General features: G+C 39.3%; 1 long non-coding RNA gene across 2 annotated transcripts in view; it reads right to left on the bottom strand.

Moving 5' to 3' along the window:
* Window positions 1–4,740: 4,740 nt before the first annotated feature.
* Window positions 4,741–6,479, bottom strand: part of LOC143679595 (uncharacterized) — a 46,700-nt gene continuing 44,961 nt past the window's right edge. For both annotated transcript variants that reach the window (XR_013173865.1, XR_013173864.1), the window contains exon 3: window positions 4,741–4,920. This is a non-coding gene — a long non-coding RNA (uncharacterized LOC143679595). The remainder of the gene's footprint in view (window positions 4,921–6,479) is intronic.

The raw sequence follows: 6,479 nt of genomic DNA, 5'->3' as shown, positions 1-6,479 counted from the left end.
AAGTAATTATGATCGTCCTTCTTCTCTCCCTCCCTACTTTTCCTTCCCTCTTTCCCTCCTCCCTTCCTCCTTTCATTCAGCCCTTCCTTCCCTTCTTTCTTTTAACATTTTATACTTTAAGTCATGTCATTTCTCTTTTGCAAACAGTATTTTTCTGAGAGTAGTGCCATGGACCCAGTGCTATGTAAGTTATGTTTAGGAATCTAAGAGACTGCAAAGGAAGTAAATTATCATTTAATATTATTATTATTATTTTTATACGAAGACTGTTCCCATTTCAGTAACTGTAATTAAACTTCCCTTTTCTATAGAGCATAATTGTAGACATGGAGATTCACCAAAGATATCAAAAATTAAGTTCAACAAAATCATCTGTTGGAAAAGTGGAACCACAAGCCACTTTAGCCTATTTTGATTAGGAGGGAACTCTTTGCTTTTCTGTGTGCAACGATGAGCTGCAAATGTTACCAATGAAATATTTGCTAAATACTTGGATTTGAATGGATGTAGATACCTTTTATAGTGAGTGGTTCCCCTGTTTTTTTGTCTTTTAATCCTTAACTTTTAGACTAATGGGCTAAAATCCCCGTGGTGTTCAAGAGGCCTGAAGAGCATCCGGAGATGCTAAGGGTTCTCTCCTGAAAATCAGTTTTAAGTAGACTTTTTTTTTACATGAACACATTGATACCTTCAGGTTAGGGGCACAGGGATATGAAAAGAGTGTTTGTTTTTGTCTTCTCCAGGGCTTTGTCTATTTTGTTTTCTACGAGGGCAGTTCACTGAACTGAGCACTCTGACTTTTGGAGGCAAATATCAACTAACAGTCTGTATAGTAGTCAGCATTCTTCAGAGAAATAGAAGCAATAGGAGATATACAGTCAAATAAATATTGTATATATGAAAATATTAAAAGATTTATTATAGGAGTTGGCTCATGTGACCTTGGTACTTGGCAAGTCCCAATTCCACGGGGCAGGCTGCAAAATGGAAACCAATGAAGGTTGACTACTTCTAGGAGGGACTGCAAGTTGAATTCCCCAGGGGAAGTAGACACACTAATTCTTTCTTTCTGCCTTTTGTGACGCAGCATTCTCACTTGAAGACATTCAATTGACTGGATGAGGAAACTCCCCTCATTGCTGAAGGGCAATCTCCTTTTTTGATTGTAGATGCAATTAACTGACTAATGATTTAAATTCATCTACAAAATACCCTCACTATAAGGACCAGACCAGAGCTTGCTTGATCAAGCAACTGGATACCATAACCTAGTCGACACATGAACTTAACCATCACGGTCTGTGTCCAGAGCATTGTATTGAGATAAACCGTGGTCCTTAGGACTGAGTGACTTGGTGCTCACATTTAATCCCCATCTCTTTTACTGTTGTTCATTCCATCTGAGGCTTTTTCTGGTTCTTTGTAGTACCTTCTATTCATAGGCAAATTGGGGTCCCTACCTGGGCTGAGCTACCCTGGTTTCTAAACCAGCCTGATTTCTCACCTGTGAACTCTGACTTCTCTGGGGTCTCTCTCTTCACACCTGGCTAAGCAACACCTGGGGTTGTCAATACCATTTGGCCAGTCTGCTCACAGACACCTCCATGGAAATGAGGGTTCCATTTCCCTTCCAGAAGACAAAAGTATTCATCTGCTAAAGACACAATTCTTAACAGTTCCACAAAAGTATAGAAGAGGCCAGCATTGTATAGGGCTGAGAATGGAGCTGTTTATGGGAAGGCAAGGCTGGAGTTACTCTCAGATCTCCCTGGAAGGTGGGGCTAGGCTTAGTATTGAGCAAAGCAGTACATTATTAAAGAGATGACACTGGGTTCCACCAAGTCCTTGGTTGTGCATCCTATTTTGACTTCCTGAGTTCACCACAGATACAGAGATGATTAAGACTTAAAGACATAATACCTCCTTCAAAGAATTATGCTCAAGGGTCAGAGTTGAAGGTGAGGATTAGGACAGCTAGAGAAATAACTAAAATAAAGACAAATGATGATCGGTGTTTCTGTACTGAATTATAAACTGAGTGTAGAGAGAAGTAGGTCACTTATGCTGACTGAAGAGAATTAGAAGACTCCCAAAGAGGGTCAGTAAATGTATTCATCACCTGTTATGTACAAGGTCCTATACTTGGCTTAAAGAACAGGATATCTTATCTTCTCTACAACAGACCATCTAAGGATCTGAATTACTAATTTTCTTTTATAGGTGATGCAACTCAATCTGAGTGAAGTTAAGTCACATATCCAAAGTCAGCTCACTGGCCAGTTAATGGGGTTGGGCTGTCAATCATGCTGATTTAGTGAGAGTAGAATGTTGATGATAAGGGAAGTTAGAGAAGACTGTCTTAGGCAGAAAAGTAGAACAGTATGAATCTGTGTCCAGGCAAGTGTCAGGAATCAGGAGAGGTTGGATCCAATTGAAAAGAAGTAGAGAAGATGATACATGCCTTGTTAGAGAGTTAGGTTTCAGCTGGGTCATGGGAGGCTTTTGAAGGTAACTTAGAGTTGGTTATATAGCTTCTGATTTGTTTTGCAAGTGGAAAGCAGCCTTGGAGAATGTTTGACTCAGGGAGTGTCCTCATCAGAATTGAACCTTTGTATGCTTAATTCTGAAAGGTTGTGTCGGACAGACAGGGTGGGCAGAGGTGGGGAGGAGGTAGTAGGGGTTGGGTAGAGAGGACCCATGAGTCCTGGCTCTGAAGTCTGAAAACAGTGAGCAGCTGATCACACTGGCCTGGCCAGTGATGGCAAATCATTTTGTAGAGTGGCAGTGATAAACTAGGAGACATTATGGAGTGGGGATTAAAAGCAGAGATTGAGACTTAATCATCAGTGGGGAACTCTGACTAGCCAGGAAATGGCAATGTTCCAAAGTTCCTTGGGCCTGCCTAGATTGCAATCTTTTCTGACACTTGACAGCTTCTCATTCTTAACATCTTTTGCACAGCTGGTTCCAGGCTGTTCTTTTCACAGACTAGTTGCTTGTGCTACCTCATTCCTTATAGTCAGCTTATGCTTTCCCTGAATTCAAGCCCATGGTCAAGGTTTAAGGCGGCGATTACTGAGTCAATATCAAAGAGACCTCTAATTATCTGAAACCAATGGCTTTTTTCCTTATCCTGTCAGCTCTCGAGACCATGCAGAGGGGAAACCACACCAGGAAAAACACCCCTTAGCCAAAAATAGGGCACTTTATAGGAATGGGGGAATTGGGCAGCCAGAGCTTTCAGATACCCTAGGTGAAGGGTTTCTGAGCTTGAGTTGACCACCTGGCACCTCCTATGAGTGTGGGCACCTGATAATTTGGTGTTTGGAATCTGCCTAGGGAGGCTTCAAAAAGAGATTTGCAGCAGGATGCTTATGGCTTTAACTCTACTGACAAGCCCCTTGATGAAACAGGAAAGTTAATGAGATTGTACCTTTTTTAGTACTACTTCAAGAGAAGTATTTCAGAAAATAAATACAAGTTGTTGGTATTATTTATAGAGTTTCATACTCAGGATCACTGTATTTCTATGAGACTGTGGATGAAATCTTCCTCAATCCAAAATTCTTCTGTTCTTTGGCCAGAAGCACAGGAGTCCTCAAAAAAGACATACTAAAAATATCCTCTGTGACAATAATGCCCCCTGCTCCCAAAAGTGATTGTGGACTAAGGAATATCTCTAAACTGAGGACAGAGTTTTATATAATCAAATAGATATTTATTTATAGTTGAAGTATGCTAAAAATCTGGTGGGGAGAATCTTGCCACTTTTTCTATATACCATATGGTAATTGTTATTATATAGTGTGTGCATATCTATCTCATACATTTATACTTAACATGATAAATATTCTTCCATGTATTTATAGTGATTTTCTGAGAAGGAGGACAGAGGTAAATTTGGCCTGAGTAAGAAGCGTCTGTACAGCTAGTAGGCTGATGTTGCCTTTAGGCTAGTAGAAAAGAGAATAGAAAAGAGACTAAGAGGGCCCTAGCCAATAAAGAAGGAAGTCAGGAGAAGCCGATACAAATTAGAGCAGCTGGTGGAGAAATGAGGGACAGAGTGTTAGAAGAGCCTTCTAGCAAAGGTAGCAGAGAAAGGGTGAAATGATGAAGGAGAAGTGGCCCACCACCACGGAACCCACCAGAGCAGTTTCAGTAAGAAATCAAGCATGCTCTAGTTTTCTCTTGATATGAAAATTAGGCTAAGTCAAATGGGTTTGGGTGGAAAAGAAGAGATTAATAAGACAAATTTCCTACTAATTCAATAGGTATCTACAAGAGGGGCCTGAAAACTTTCAGGCCACAGCTGGAACACAAAAAACTACTCTTTAGTGTCGTCTATCTTTTCCTGTGGAGAAAGCATTGACTTTTAAGTCACAAAGTCTGGTTTCAAAGGCCAATTACTAATTGTGTGATTTGGGTAAAATGTAAGTTCTCTAAATATTATTCTCTTCATTAGTTCAGTGGCTAGTGCAATATCTACTTTATAAGTATATTGTTTCGGAAAGATGTCATAATGTCTGTGAGAGATCTGTTTAATAAATTTTAGTTCCTTTCTCCTTCAAACCCGAGCCAAACTGACTGTTTTGATTTGCTAAAAGTGATGAAATACAATATACCCAAAATGGACTGGCTTTTACCAATGGGGATTTATTAGCTTATGGGTTTACAATTCTGAAGCAGTGAAAATGTCCTAATTTAGGTATCGACAGGGCGATAAGTTTCTCTGAAGACTCTTCTGTTAGAAACAAGGCACATGGTGATGTCTGTCGACCTTTCTCTCCCAGGTTGTTGCTTCCAGCTTCTGGCTTCAGTGGATTCCTCTCTTAGTTTCTGTGTGTCTCCATGCCTCTCAGCTTCTTTGGGGACTTTTTCTGTAAGCTAACTTGGTGGGTTTTAATCCGTATCACTGGAGGCCTTAGAAAGAGAAGAAACTGGATGCCAGAAGTCAGAGGAGTCACAAGGGAAAGATAGAAGTCAGCAGAAGTTGCAAGAGCAGACACAGTAAGTTTCTAGGCTTCTGGCTAAATTCTTAAATTCCTTCTTGTGAAATTTCCAGAACATGAAAATAGGATAAAAGGAACTACATTTCAGAAATCTATACCTTTTATTCTTTGGCATGTTTTACTTTTATGTATGGGATAACATCACATTCGCTCACAAGCATTATGTGTCCATACCTTTTAATAAGTATACTCAGATATCGAAGTCTGTGGGAATTGTTGCTCCCATCTAAAGATAACCTTTACTCTTAGAAATTCAAAAAACAAAATTTCCAAAACACTATGAAAAACGCTAAAGCAGCAGAATTTAAGAGACCAGTGTACTTTTTTTTTTTTAATGGGTAGAGAGAAGATCACTAGAAGAAGGAAAAGGACAAAAAAAAAAAAAAAAGAGAGAGAAAAAAAATGATAGGAGGCCACCTGAAGGGAAGAATTAACAATTTTTAAGCCTGTAGTCTCAATCCAATTCAATCCTTATCTTCGTTTCATTTCTATGACAATGGAGGTTTAGAAAAATAAAGGAATTGAAGCTGGATTATTTAGCTAATGAGTAAAGGTGAGATTTGAAATCTGACCTAGGTAGCATGACTTCCAGATATTTTCCACACTGTCTCCCAGAAGTTTCTGCTATTTAAATTTACCCTATGCTTATAGGAAAAAAAAATTTAACTGAAGAGAACAATACTGTCATTGGTAGGGGAAAGGAAAAAAATGTCAGAAGAGAGTTGATTAATGAGCCATAGAGCATTTTTATGACATTATTTTATTGCGTTTCTTTTAGTGAATTGCGAGGCAGGCATGGCATTGTGAAGAAACTGGAAACTTAAGGAAGAAAGAAGCTGTCACTCACCAAAGCACATGCATGCGGGGCTCCAGCCAGCCATTGAGCCTGGGCTTTTCCAATGACTAGTTCAGCGTGGCTGTGAGTTTAGTGCATCTGAGATTTGATGGAAGGTGTGACCAGATTTAGTTTGAAATTGATAAAAGGTCCCTCCAGCAGTGTAGCAATGGCTCAAATACTTAGGAACCAGTGAAATAATAACTTGAGAATCGAGTCTATGGAATTAACCAGATTAAGGTTTAGGGTTTCAATGCGGAGAAGTTAATCAGTGGTCTGAAGTGTGTTTAAAAATCCCTTGGGGAATAATAAATTTTGCTCAATGCAGACATAATTAGAATTTTCAGACCAAACACACATATACACAAACGTGGGCATGCGCGTGCTTGCGCGTACACACACAGCTCCGATGCTATGTGCATCTACATTGGTTTTAATAGTTGAAAGAATACAAAACAAAAATAAGTTGGAAGCAATATTTAATCATCATAAATCACTCTGATAAGGATTGCTTCATGAGTTTTTTGCAGTTTTCTTTTGGGGGGTGAGTAGAGGAAGATAAAGATGAGGAGAAAAGTAAGGAAAACTAAAACTTTGAGAGGACTGCTAACTTAAATAGTGGGAGGCATGAGAAT

The sequence above is a fragment of the Tamandua tetradactyla genome, chromosome 4 (assembly GCF_023851605.1).
Source record: "Tamandua tetradactyla isolate mTamTet1 chromosome 4, mTamTet1.pri, whole genome shotgun sequence".
In the NCBI taxonomy this organism is placed as follows: Eukaryota; Metazoa; Chordata; class Mammalia; order Pilosa; family Myrmecophagidae; genus Tamandua; species Tamandua tetradactyla.
Note: the sequence above shows the minus strand (reverse complement) of the source record. Positions and strands in the feature narration are given on the sequence as shown.